General features: G+C 35.9%; 1 long non-coding RNA gene across 1 annotated transcript in view; it reads right to left on the bottom strand.

Annotated features, from left to right (window-relative positions):
- LOC111373120 overlaps positions 1-3,638 on the bottom strand; it is a 4,465-nt gene extending 827 nt beyond the window's left edge. Inside the window, exons 1-3 of the long non-coding RNA XR_002698894.1 lie at positions 3,259-3,638; positions 250-2,372; positions 60-173 (exon numbers count right to left, since the gene is read on the bottom strand). This is a non-coding gene — a long non-coding RNA (uncharacterized LOC111373120). The remainder of the gene's footprint in view (positions 1-59; positions 174-249; positions 2,373-3,258) is intronic.
- Positions 3,639-14,557: the final 10,919 nt, after the last annotated feature.

The raw sequence follows: 14,557 nt of genomic DNA, 5'->3' as shown, positions 1-14,557 counted from the left end.
CAAAAAAAAAAAAAAAAAAAAGAGTCAAATTCATGTTAATCAGACCTACCAATACTCACCAATAGGAGTTCCGAATATGATATTTCCGGCGGCATAGAACGTTGCGGTACTCGAGATGAATATGAATCACTTACATTCTCCTCCATAATACTAGGCCTCTTTGTTGATGTGGACTGCATGTTTTATCACCTCGAATTAGAATTTTAACTCAAATGCATAATCAATTAGAAGGGAAATGGACCACAATACCTTCGATTTGTATTAGGTGGACTCCAAGCAGCCTCTCCGTCGAAGTTTCCTCGGTGCGCCCTTTCTTTTGGATGATTAGGATCCAATATGCTCATGCTTGCAGAATTTTGTGACTTATTACAATCAGAGGCTGGCTGAACGAATAACATGCTGCGAAATGGCTTTGCTTCCGCTGCTCGACTTTGACGTCTGCATGTGTTCTGGTTGCAGTTTTATCCATTTCGTCATAGCACGTGACCACTCTTCATCATCTACAGTGAGGTATGCTACCTCTGAGAAAGCCTCGCACATATTGTCATATCGTACCTGTCCCGGAGTACTTCCTAACCCAGCATAATTGACTTTGACCATTGTGTTTGCTCTTTTGACATCTCTCCATCATCTTCGTAGTATATACCTATCAGGCATTGCAGTGATGCGATTGCGGACCAAAACTGTGATCGCATGCCGACAAATGATTCCTCAAAACTCGAATAAGTGGCAACTACAAGTGAATTCGCAAGGATCTCTCCGAAATGAGATGCAAAATGTTATGTTCTTCTGATGCTCATGAACCTCATAATTCATCCAAAAACATTCCTCCTCAAAAATTAGATCATAGTATACCTTCCCAGTGAACTCATTTTGTACTTCCTTGAACTTCGAAATTGTGTAAACTGATTGAAACTGTTTCTCTATTTCAAAAGTAGTTGCACATGTACCATTTGAGAAAATGACTTGAAATCAGCCTGAAACTCTTTCTAAACCTTATTCCTCAGTGCTCTTTCATACTGTTCAACGAACTGCTTCAACGAAGTTTTCGAATGCACATATCTATAAAAAAAAATGCATTCATACTCTCACTTCGTTGTGTTGTGGACATCCTTACCCAAAAAGTGGTCTTCAAAAAACAAGGAGCCCAACGACTTCTGTTACCGTACAGGCCCGACAACCAATCATTCTATTTCAAGTCATAAATATCGAGCATCATCCTCCAATCGTGCTCAAATTCTTCAACGAACTGTGATTCATATACTAGCTCGTGTATAGCAGAAAATATGGCGCCCTTATGTGCATGAAACCCAAACTTTTCTGGCAGCTTCTTCAAAATATGCCACAAACACCATCTATGCCTCGTATTTGGAAATACAAACTCAATTGCATTTTGATTGCTCGATCTTGATCAGTAATTATTCCACTAGGGGCTTCACCATGCATGCACTCTAGCCATATCTTGAACAACCACATAAAACTACATGTGTCTTCATTCGATAATAGTCCACAACCAAGCAGAGTCAATTGTCCGTGATGATTTACGCCAACAAAAGGGATGAAGGGCATATCATATTTATTAGTAAGATACATAGTATCAAAAGTGACCACGTCACTGAACTCTTTGTGAGACTGATTATATCTATTATCTGCCCAAAGTACATTCCTTAGTCGTGACTCATCGTGTAAGTCCATTCTGAAATAAAATCCTGAGCAACGTGCTTGCATCTTTGAAAAGTACCCTTGATTGCGATCACATTTCCTTCACCGAGTCGTAGTCATCTCACCTGATCTATGTAGTTCCAACAGTCCTTTTCCATGAACGTTATGTTCTCATATCCACCTGCTGCCACAACTGCTGAGTTAAAACTCTTGTGCAAGGGCATTCCTGCCATATCATTTAACTTGAGATTTCACTTCGCACCTGCAGTCAACTTTTGATTGCATCGATACAATCTTGACTTAGAAGGACTTGTCCTATGATTATGCTAGAGGAACACTTTGTTAATTCTCCAAATTCCAAGACTATCTAATGATGTAGATATTCTTGTCTGATTTGTTGGTTGCGGCTTTAGAGAACCTCCTGTTGCGTAAATTCTTTGACCATCATGACTACATGTAAACGTCACGTATCTCATAACTCCATCTTCCCCCTTTTTCGAATTTTGTTTCCTCACTAGAAAACCTATCCCGTAAGTATATCGTTTATAGAAGTCCAAGATTTCTTCTTCACTATTAAACATCATACCGACCTCAAGCTTAGTCACAACATCTCCTTCTAATTTTGTCCAATGTGTTCAAATTTGCGGCCATGTTCTCATCATCACTTTCTACAACGACATCAGGATTCTCATCTTCTATAATCTCTTTTCCTGCAATAAATGCTGTGATTTTATTAGAAGTTGTAAATCACATGTAACTAAAATCACAACTTTACCAATAACAGTATTAACATGCTTGCGACGAGAAAAATTTAATGGCACCAAAAAAAAATAGCTTAGCCAAATGATAATTGAACATAGCTCAGCACCAAAAAAAAAAAAATAGCTCAACCAAATGATAATTGAACATAGCTCAGCCAAAAAATAAATAAATAAATAATAGCTCAGCCAAAATAGCTCAGCCAAATTCATAAAATAACTCCTCCAATCACTGTTATGTTCACATAATCATTTCAACTCTGAGTAAAGCATATCCACAATGCCAAAAATGCACTCATCCAAATGATAATTGAACATACGAATGAGGACAGTATTTAAGTAATCTGGATCCAAGAAGAAAGTCAACGCACTCATCCAAATGATAATTGAACATACGAATGAGGACAGTATTTAAGTAATCTAGATCCAAGAAGAAAGTCAGACTATCAAGAAGAAAATCTATGTGCTAGTGTATAACAGGTATAGACGGACAAAATATCATTAATAACTTTTCACCACTTGGGTCCGGATGTACTGTAATCTTGGTTTCTTCCAGATTTTGATACTGCAGTAACATTTGTTGCTCGTAAACAGAATACATAATTACTGAGTCCATAATTAATCCAATGTTCAGGGAGCCACATGCTAGCTAATACCAAACTAATTCTAAGATCCCCTTTCACTACCCTTGCAGATCATATACTCCTCTAGTGTTAAAAAAAGGGCACACAAGCAAGAAATGAAGGCTCTATCCAAGAAGGAAAATGCTATTGCTCATAATCTAATAATTGGTCAACCAATGTACGAGCTAACACATTTAAGACAAAGAAGCAAATACCTTTGTCCATCATCTATTTCCACCTTCGGTTTCAGTTGCCTTCGTCGTTCTTGGGTAGAAGGATGTTCTAGAATAGATGAGCCCGTGCTTGATTTCCCTGTCGTGGGCCTAGAAATTCAAAGATGAAGAGATGCGGGAAGAGCGACGGGAAGAGCGTCTTGCTTTCTGGTTTTGAGGGATAAAAGGAAATGATTTGGGGGGAAAACGATACGGGTTCATTTTATGGTGGCAAATGGCCGGTCCGATTTTGGGCTGAAAATCGAAGGAAATAAAAAGACGTATTATATGTGGGATATGTGTGCAGGTGCAAATTTGAAATCCTGTAAGTATTCTATCCAACTTTCCTGTACCCATAGAATTATCCAATGAAGAAATGGTGGCAGATGACTGCCAGACTTGGCCATTTTTCAAAATGGCTGTTGATTGAAAAATTCTCATTAAAAAAATGAAAATGTAAACAATATCAAAGGGTCGAAAATACCCCCAAATAAAGAGAAGGGTAGAGGAAAGAAATAGAAAACTAAGGAAAAGAAAAAAAATCTCATCACCGACGTCACCTACAGACCGCTCAGACCGGACCCACTTAGAGCATTGCCGGAGATCACCATTTCTCAAAGATTAGATTTGTTTCTTTGAAATTTACTCATCATTGAGGTCTAGCACATGGGGGAATTTGAATATTTAAGTTTAATACATAAAATTTTGAATATTTAAGATTTGAATATGTTAAATTATGAGTTTAATACAAATTTCTATAGTTAAAATAGAAGGAAAAGTCGAATTTGAGGTTGAATTGGTAAAGAAAAGTGAAAAAATGGGATGGAACTCGTCGAAAATGGAGTTTTCAAACGAATCAGACGGCAATGACGTCGCTGTCTAGATCTAGGCAACCTAGACGGCCTAGACGTCAGGGCCATCTGGTCCAGGCGATCTAGGCCATCTAGATTTTTAGCCCAACGTGCTAGCCTTTTTTTGTTTTTTTAATATTGAATTTAATTGTTTATAAATATTTGATGAATTATGTAAATTGTTTATTTAAGTAAGATAATTGATTGTTTTACTTCAATTTATTTAAAATATAAATAATATAATAAATATAATAAAAAATTTAATATTCAATAAACAATTAAAATAAATGAGAAATTAATTTAAATAATTAAATGAAGTAAATAAATATGAAATAAACAACTAAAATAAGTAATTAAATAGTAAACAAACAATATACATAACCAATTAAAATAATTAATGAGATATTTAAATAAAAAATTAAATTAAATATTTAATAAATCAATATTTAATTTAATTGTTTATTTAAATATTTAAGTAATTACTTTAATTGCTTATGTATATTATTTGTTTAACATATAATTATTTATTTTATACTTTATTTTTTTATTTAAATATTTCATGAATTATGTTAATTATTTATGTATATTGTTTATTTAAATAAATAATAAATAACTAATTGAAATAAATTAAATAAATATTAATAAAAAATTTAAATAATTAATTGAAATAAATTCAATAAACAAGTAACTTAAATATTAATTAAGCAATAAAAATAATTAATTAACATAAATAACAAATAACTATAAATAATAATAAAAGTTTAAATAAGTAATTAAATATTAAATAAACAATTCAAACAAACAATTGAAATAAATAATTAACATTTAAGTATTAAATAAATAATTTAAATGAACAATAAATATAAAAATAAGAAACAAGTAATTTAAAAGTAATTAAATATTAAATAAACAATTTAAATAAACAATTGAAATAAATAATTAACATTTAAGTATTAAATAAATAATTTAAATGAACCGTAAATATAAATAATAAAAATAAGTAATTAAATATTAAATAAACAATTGAAATAAATAATTAACATTTAAAATAAAAAATTAAACATTCAATTAACAACTAAAATAAATATTAAATAAACAACTAAACAATTAAAATAAATCATTTAAACATACGTTTAAATATTGAATAAATAATTAAAATGAACAATTTAAATAAATAATTAACAATTAAATATTCAATAAACAATTTAAATAAGTAAATAAATAATTTAAATAATTAAGTAACAATTATATTCAATAAACAATTTAAATGAGTAAATAAACAATTTAATTTTCAAATATTATACTTTATCCATTGTCTCTTACATAAGGTCCAAACATTTTAAATTTTACATGATGGATTACCATTCGGATGCCACCATGAGACAGATTCCCGACAAAATTACGTTGAACTATAACTTTGCCAGTTTCGCATTAGTCCTAGATTTGTTGAATGAGGAGCACGCATACCTATTACGCCAATCCTGCTTATGACAGTAACTTTGGTATAGTTAGGAGACGCATTCAATGAATTCGACGATATGTCTGACAAGTTGAAGTTGATGATGATGTTTATACTAGAGAGCATACTGAGATGTCATCACAAGAAAATGTCGATCAACTTCTTTCATTTGGAGGTTGTTAATGACATTGACACATTTAACAACTATCCATAGGGACAAAGCTGACAGTTATCAGCTTTCCTCGATGATCCTAGGGTACATATTATTCATTTGTGATTTATATTATATGTCATTTCGAAATCTCGATGCATGGTCATTAACTCGGTGAAATGTTAATATGTCAACTTGAAGTGCTCGTTGAGCTGACACCGTTGATCGAGGAGGAGGGTCAAAGTCATATCTGATGAGATAATCCGATCTGAAATTGAAAAATTTAGAAAAAAAATAAAGATTTTATTTATTTTTTCATTGAAAATCATAGCCTCAACAAGATTTAATTATTTATTTATTTTAAAAATATTTGAACTATTTTGATGGGCTCGCTTATTATATTAGAAGGCCAAAATCAATTTTTTTTTTTTTTTTTTTTTGTCTAAGTGATGCATCTTTAACTCCTTTTTAAAGGATACTCTTCTTGGAATGTTTTAGTGATATCGGATCGGATTGGCCTGTATCCATATTTGATTCATCTAGTTAACGGATTATCAGATTCAAATCTCGATTGAGTTATCAGATTAAGACCCTAAATCCATCTCCCATTAATTTTATCGAATTCAGATCAGATTTGGATTAAAATCCAATCTATTGATTCATTTAGTTAACGAGTTATCAAATGTGAATCTCAATTGGGTTATCTGATTGAGATCCTAAATCCATCTTCCATTAATTTCATCGGATTCGGATCAAAATCCAACCCATTGATAACATTAATTAAAGTACATTGAATTTTTAGCATCGGACATGGCATGGAGCTGATAAACCAAACACACATTAAAATGTAAGCGTTGTTTTATGTAAGCATTTTTTAAAAACGTTTGTAATACTTTAGTTTTTATGTAATTGTATAATAAATAACTAATTGCTCTTAATTACATATATAACACACTATAAATAAAGAAAATAGAGAAAATCGGTAACATACTATAAATAGAGAGTACATGCAATTTAAGTAGATATTATATATTTGTCGGGTCAATTTTCATATAATCAATAACACACTATAAATAGAGAAAATTGAGGAAATCAATAATATACTATAAATAGAGAGTACATACGATGTAAATGGATATTGCACATCCGTTGGGTAGAGAGTAGCACACTATAATCGAGAACTTCCCACTCGACTTCATTTATTAGAGGAAATATAGTTTCGACATTCTTGAATAATGTTCGATATATTGAAAATGTGATCGTGCCTAAAATTCGACTCTCATCTCTATTAGATATTCTCATACATTGTGTGATTTATGTTCTAATTAAATATTAAATAAATAATATACATAACCAATTAAGATAATTAATTAATGAGATATTTAAAGAATAAATTAAATTAAATATTAATTTTCTATTCGAATAAGTGATTAAATAAATAATTAAATAAAGTAATGAAATGTTAAATAAACAATATACATAACAAAAATTAAGATAATTAATTAATGAAATATTTAAAGAAGAAATTAAATTAAATATTAACTTTTTATTTGAGTAAGTGTTTAAAATAAATAATCAAATAAAGTAATTAAATATACATAACCAATTAAGGTAATTAATACAAAAATATTTAACCGAGAAATCAAATTAAATATTGGATAATTCTACATGTACTAATTCATAAGGATATTCATAATGTACATGTGGAATTCCATGAGTGGAGGATAGGAAAAACTATTTTTTAACTCTCCAATAATGTTATGCCACTTGTACATTATGGTATAATGTTTTTATTTAAATAAGTAATTAAAATAAAGTAATTAAATATTAATTACTAATAATATATATAACCAATTAAGATAATTAATTACTGAAATATCTAAATAAGAAATTAAATTAAAAATTAATTTTTATTTAATTAATTGATTAAATAAATAAATAAACAAAGTAATTAAATATTAAATAAAGAATATACATAATTATTTAAGATAATTAATTAATGAAATATTTAAATAAGATATTAAAATAAATATTAATTTTTTATTTTAATAAGTCATTGAATAAATAAATAAATAGATAAACTAATTAAATATTAAATGAAAAATATACACAACCAATTAAAGTAATTAATAAAGAAATATTTAAACGAGAAACCAAATTAAATATTAATGTTTTATTTGAGTAAGTGTTTAAAATAAATAATTAAACATAGATCAATTAAGATAATTAATTAATGAATTATTTAAAAGAGAAACCAAATTAAATATAAATTTTTTTTATTTGAGTAAGTGTTTTAAATAAATATTTGAATAATTAATTAAATATATATATATCAATTAAGATAATTAGTTAATGAAATATTTAAATGAGAAATCAAAGTAAACATTAACCTTTTTTATTTAAACAAGTGATTAAATAAATAATTAAATAGATTAATTAAATATTAAATAAATAATATACATAACCGATTAAGATAATTAATTAATATAATATTTAAACAAGAAAGTAAATTAAATATTAATTTTTTTTATTTGAGTAAGTGTTTAAAATAAATAATTAAATATAAAGTGAAAAGTTTTTGGTTTTTTAATTTATAACTTAAGGGTATTTTTATCTTTTTAAATAAAATTCTAACTTTGTAATTGTATAAACTATTTAAGGATATTTTTGTCTTTTACTCAACAAAATGTCATTTTGAAGATGTGTTGTGCTGTGTGTACACAATAGAGTACACACAGGCTTACACCCCCTCATATGGAGGGAGGCCACATGTAATAAAATATTCGTGGATCCCCCTTCATGTGAGGGGAGTGTAAGGCTGTGTGTACACCAACAGCATTATCCTTTGACAATTGGCAATTTTTTTTTGGTTGAAGTGGAAAAAGGGCATTTTTACTTGCCCAATCTTAAAAGTACCCCCTTTTCAATTGGGAGTTATATTGGGTTGGGTATAAGTATTGGGCCGAATTTGTAGATTATTTTTTATTTATTTCATCATTTAAAGTTTTAAAGGGCAGATTAATAAAATTTCGAAGGTACCACCCTCCTTTAAATAAAAAAGAAAAAATAAAAAAAAGGTGTTCTATCAAGCATAGTATAGAGTATGGTAGAGTTGATTATGGTCGCCAAAATCATATACTAATAAGCAACCACGAAAGTTGGTCACTATAGAAGTTGGAAAAGTTGAAAAAATAAATGGGAATAATGGCGTCAAGTATTCCAGCAACAAAAAAATTTGGTAGCTGAAAGACTTACAGCGACAACCAATATATGGTCGCTAGAACCTTGTATCAATCAGCAACCAAACAATTTGGTCGGTATAGAAGTTAAAAAGTTGAAAAGAATAAGTGGGAGTGACGATACCAAGTGTTCCGGCAACCAAGTACATTTGGTTGTTGAAAGGCAAACACTAGCGACCAATGTATGGTCGCAAAAACCTTGCACTAATCAGCGAGCTGAAACCGTGACTAATCAGGGACCAACGAATTTGGTCGCTATAAAAGTCAAAATGTTGAAAAAATAAGCGGAATTGATGGTGCCAAGTATTCTAGTGACCAAATAAAATTTGGTTACTGGAAGTTATACAACCAGCTACCATACTGTGGTCGCTGGAATATTGTAATAATCAGCAACCACATTCTTTGGTCGTTGAAGAACCTGAAAAACGTGGAAAAAACGGGGGGGGGGGGGTAATTGAGCCAAGTCTTTCAGAGACCAAACTAATTTGGTCGTTGGAACATTCTACTAGCGACCACTAGTTGGTTGCTAAATATGTATCGACCGATTATTCAGCGCCAACATTTGGTGGTTGCTAAAAATGATAACCAGCAAGCACTCTGTGGTTGGAAAAAAAAATCGAAAAATATTTCAATTTTAGCAGACCAACGCCCTGCACCGACCAGTCTGCGGTCGGTGAAAGTATGTTACAGTGACCATTATTTTATGGTCGCTAAAGAGTTGGTCGCTGGAGCCCTTTTTTTTTTTTTTTTTTAGTGATATTTATGAATTGTCTTCGATTGAAGTTCAATACAACTTTGAGCAATCAAGGGAATAATGTCTTAAAAGATTGGTCTGGTTTTTGGTCTGGTTTTAACTTTTATGTTTAAAAAAAGTGCAAAATATCTTGAAGCAAGCTAGCTAGAAAGTGGAAATAATAGCTCAAGCGAAACATTGACAATTGTTAAGATAAAAGTGGAAACGAACTGCTGCAGCTCATATATATAGAGATAACATGTTGCATGTAGTTGGACTGACCTTACATGCAACTGAATATTATTTCAGATCAGACTATATCCTAGTACAAGAAAAGTAGAAAGGAAATTGGGATTATTCATTATGTCTCTGTAGTGGTGCAAGAGAGGCGATGCTACTTTTGGGGCTGACAATACAACAAGTCGATGGGATTATAATATGTTTTTCATGATGTGCAAAATCACAAGTTCAAGATTATTTATCTATCTTTTTTGACGAGTCTCTGCATGACTGATGCGATTCAAAGTTCCATCAAACAGGAAGAGAAAATAATTCATGCTCTTATTTACCTTGGAGAAGTAGATGTAAGCCGGTAATTCATGCTTAACTATCTTATATATTGTTAGAATATCTTATATTTCCTAAGACTCTAGAATTGACTTTTGTAGCAATGTAAAGTTAACTTTGCCATGCTTACGACACTTCTTCCAGCCCTTAAATAACAAAAAAATTTAAAATTTGCATGTTGTTCAGTTGAAAATTACTCTAGACTTGTAAAAGTGAACAATGAGGAAGATTTATAAACTCTGTTGCTCCATATAATTGTCTTTTTCGAACATCATGAACACATACCTCTCACATACAGTTGAATCCACAATGACCATGAATCTATTTTATATGAAATTCATGATTGTTGACCTCGAAAATTGATTCTTCCACGTGGCCAATCGAGAGCTACTCCACGTATTCCTCCCTGCGCACAATCAGCGAATGGTCAGACGCACACAGCCAGGACCAACGACGGTGGTGCTGGCCGTATACACTCTGAGGGTCAAGTCAGATTTAAGTGGTTGGAACAGTACCCAGGGGCTATGCAAATCAATGATAATGGGGGAGGAGAAAATATATAAGCTTGCTATGGAGTGCTATGTAATAAGAGTTTCATTACCTTTGCCTCTTGCCAAACCTTGGGTATTTATAAGTGGTATGAGCCGTTGGATGTGGGACGCGTGTATACATCTGACGGTATGAGGCATTCGCTCAAAGGCGTCAATCAGCCGCGTCTGTAGAGTGGGCGGATAGCTTGTCTCTTCTGAGTTGAATTGACATAAAGTTGATAAGTCACATCATCTAGCCTCATGGAGACGTCAAATCAATTTAAACCTTAGGTACAGGAAAGATCTTGGCATAAATCTCTTTCTGAAATTGGCGACGGATCCTCTAACCGGGGTCCACTTGGCCTCGACCTCGGGGGCCAGGTACTTTTGGTCAGGTACTACTAGGTTGCAGATATTGCTGACATCACTTCGAAAACACTTCGGACGGGTCTTTACCAGGTCAGAACATATGGTGGTGAGCGTCCGAGGCGTATCAGATCAGTCTCAGATCGGAGCGTAACAGTGGTCTCCCAAGTCCAGGTATGAATATTTATATCATGGGTGGACTTGCTTTCCTGACCGGACTGCGACTGGTGGGAGCTTGGGGGTTGATCTTTTGCAGTAATCGAGGTTGTGATCCGAGGCAGATGTGCCAAAGTTTCGTTACTGTGCGCAGCGTCCGAGGCGGTGACCATCATGAGACGGCGCATCAGGTGCGTCAAGCTTCGTAAGGTGCGCTGACTCACAGGGCCGACACGTTGGGAGGGCTAAAACTTTGTAAAACATGGGAGGGAATGTAGCATCCGAGGTGATGACCCACTAGGGTGTCGCGTTAGATGCATCCAAGCTTTATAAAGTTGAGTGAGGAGCTCATCTGCCACCGGTGCGCTGAGCTACAAGACCGACGCATTGGGAGATGGCTAAAACTTTGTAAAGCATGGGAGGGAACGCATCATCCGAGGCGATGACCCATCGGGGGTGTCGCGTCAGATGCGTCCAAGCTTTGCAAAGTTGAGTGAGGAGCTCATCTGCCACCGGTGCGCTGAGCCACAGGGCCAACACGTTGGGAGATGGCTAAAACTTTGTAAAGCATGAGAGGGAATGCATCATCCCAGGCGATGACCCACATGGGGCGTCGCGTCAGGTGCGTCCAAGCGTTGTAAAGTTGAGTGAGGAGCTCGATCCGAGGTGATTCAAACGTCAAATGATTTGATAATTGTTGCGTGTTTCCAAGGTGACAGTTGGGTGCCATGCCCATTCTCCCAAAAGGCTGTTGCAGCTACTTATTATTATTGACGGCTGGTTGTAACCGAGGTGATGTGTTTTAAGTAAGCGTGAATGTCACAGCGACATCTTGGGCGTAGATCAAATCTAGCGTTTCATTTCAACGACCTAGATTGAAGATGCGATGAACGGCTTAGATTGATCGCACTTGAATTCGACGGTGGAGATCAGATTTGTGTTTCTATAAAAGGAGGACTCTGAGGCTTTCTCAGGCTTTCTACCTTTGCGAAACAAAAAATTTACTTTGCTCTCACGTAATTGGCGATTTTCGACGTTTTCTAAGCAACTCCAGTGAGAAAATTGAACTTCCGGCGACCTTATACCATTTTCGGCTAGGAAAACCTTCAAACTCGTAAGTTTCATACCTTTTAGGGCTTTTAAATTTTGAAAGAATGGCCTCGGAGGAAAGTTCTGGTTCGGGGAGGGGGTTAGAACTAGTGAGAGTGGACGAGCCTGTTGTAGCGACCTCCTCAAAAATAGCCGGGGCAATAATAGGGGGAAAATATATGGAAGCGACCGGATAGCCCAGCAGATACGTCTGTGCATTGGGGGGCATCGGACTACCCATCTAAATTAAGAGAGGCCGACCTGGGGAGACTTAGGATAGAGTATAGGATCCCTGATAGCATAGATTTGATCCTCCCCGGGCCAGAAGAGAGGGTCTGCTACCCTAGGCCGGGCTGTGTGGCCATTAATGAGGCGATCCTTAGTGCCGGACTTAGGCTGCCAGTTCACCCATTCTTTAGGATGGTGCTTAGATCCTACGGGCTAGCCTCGACCTAGCTCAATCCAAACTCTTGGAGCCAAATGGTGGGCTCCTGGATGTTGTGAAAAGAGGCATCATTAGGGGTGGAGATGCCCCTCTCTGTTTTTCAGACCCTTTACATACCTAAGGTTACTGTCGAGGGTGGTATTACCTAACCTCATGGGGTTCCCATATTCCATTCGTGCTCGATCTGTCGAGCTCCATCAAAGAATGGAAGAGCTCGTGGTGCTAGGCCGCAGGGTGATGGGACACGATGGAGGGGGACCCCCTGGCGCCTCTTACGGTCCCGACGAAGTATTCAACACTTAGTGAGTATAGTTGTTTTTCCTTATATTTCTCTTCGGTTTGAATTGTGCCTAACAGTTACATTTCCTTTGTAGGTGCTCTTCCTCGGTGCAAGCTATCATCTGAGGACTTTGACACCATCTGCGTGATTTATCAGCTGCCTCAAAAGAAGAGGTTTTACCATAGGCTGATCCGAAAGAACATCCACTTCATTACTCACGATCTGATGGCATCCCAAGGTAACTAGACCGAAGTCTTTGCTTTTTATTCCAAACTCTCAAGACTTGTACTAATTCCTTATTCGCTCTATGCAAACAACTTTAATAAGAAGATGCCGGTGCGCCCCGACTTCAAGACCATCCAGAAGATGATGGTAGAGGCACGGGCGTTGAAGGCCTCCTCCTCCTCGTATAAAAAGCAAATGGAGGATTTGGTGGAAGCCAGTAAGAGGCTTCAGCCTCCAACGGAGGAAGAGGTGCCGGAGGACCCGGAGGCTGACCTTCGGAGGAAGGGCAAGAAGAGTGCCGCCCCTCCAAAATGCCCAACTGTGGCGAGGCCACCCCCAGCTCTAAGGCAGACCACAATTCCCACCAGGGTGGCCATTCCTGAGAAAAGGCCCACCCCAACTGAGCCTGCCACTACCCCGGCCACAACACCCCTCACTGCAGTGCCAATCAAACAAGTACCGGGGCAGCAGAAGAGGAAGAGGCCCCATCCCTCTAAGGAGGTCGACTTTCTGGGCACCAATCCTGAAGAGCCCGTAAGGGAAGTGTTGGAGGCTCTTTCTCCAGAGACAGCTGCGGTGGCAATGGTCCACAGCAAATACTAGACAGAGGAGTGGAGGGACCACACCACCTCTTGCACGGCTGAGGATTTGGTGGCAGCGAACAGCGCCTGCGTGGCTCAGGCCCTGAGTACAAGCATCCAGCTTGAGGGCTTGGTGAAGGATCTGAACTCTAAGAAGGAGGACCTCGCCAAGTGCCTCGAGGAGGCGATGCACTACGGGGATGCCGTGCGAACGGCCCAGGCCAAGGCCACGTAGGCTGAGGAGGGGAAGAAAGAGGCTGAGGCCCAGCTAACTGCTGCCAAAGCAGAAGTGGAATGGCTGAAGAAGGAGTTGTACGATGTGGAGTGCCAAGTGGCTATTGTGACTCGGCGGCTTGATCACGCCAATGAGCACCACAAGCTTGCCACCGAGGCTCTGGAGGCCTCCAACAAAGAGAAGGTAGAGCTGAGGCAAAAGGCAGAGGCTCAGTCAGAGGAGATTGCCTCTTTGAAGGAGGAGTTGAAGTCTGCAGGGGAGGTGGCAGTCCAGAACTTCATCGACCACTTTGAAGACCATCCCTTGTATGACAACTTCACCAATTTCTGCGCCTCATGGAGTGCCCAAAGCTTATTGGGTCGACTGAAGGAGGTGGACCCCACTCTGGACATCTC

This window comes from Olea europaea, unplaced genomic scaffold, assembly GCF_002742605.1.
Source record: "Olea europaea var. sylvestris unplaced genomic scaffold, O_europaea_v1 scaffold1073, whole genome shotgun sequence".
Taxonomy (NCBI): Eukaryota; Viridiplantae; Streptophyta; class Magnoliopsida; order Lamiales; family Oleaceae; genus Olea; species Olea europaea.
This window is presented reverse-complemented; position numbering and strand designations above follow the sequence as displayed.